Here is a 569-nt window from a genome sequence, read left to right on the forward strand (position 1 = left end):
TGCTTCTAAAAATAGTTATAGCAATCCCTCGCCATCTGAGCCAGAACGAATCCCAGTCAAATCTCTAAATGCTTTTGGCATTCTTTTCCCTCGCATTTCCCTAATTCTTTTATTAATATGGGAATGGGAGCAAATGAGGAGGCATCGAGTCGAAGAAATGAATTGCTCTTTGGCTAGTGGAAATGGGGTTCTTGTCGTCAACGAAGTAACTGCTCTATTTGGAGAGTGGAGCCAGCCTCAAAGCCGCCTTGGTTCTATAGTAATCTCTCAGCGTTTGAGTTGACTAATCCGATGGTACTTGAAGAAGAGTGAAACGACGAGATTTCCTTATAGGAGGAGAAAGGGATTCCTGTTGCTTTTGGGTGGGTCCAATCAAGGTACGAAAAAACTCTTTTCCCACGGCTCACTAATACGATCCTATCTTACCATTCTTCTATCCTTCTTCATCACGGGACAGAAGCATAACGCTGATCTATGGACGAAGGAAGGTATCAGAAAATGCATTATGACCTAGACCTAAACCAGGCTGATATTGAACAGAGGAGGAGTTCTTGTTACTACTTCTCGCT

The sequence above is a fragment of the Triticum aestivum genome, chromosome 2A (genome assembly GCF_018294505.1).
Source record: "Triticum aestivum cultivar Chinese Spring chromosome 2A, IWGSC CS RefSeq v2.1, whole genome shotgun sequence".
Taxonomy (NCBI): domain Eukaryota; kingdom Viridiplantae; phylum Streptophyta; class Magnoliopsida; order Poales; family Poaceae; genus Triticum; species Triticum aestivum.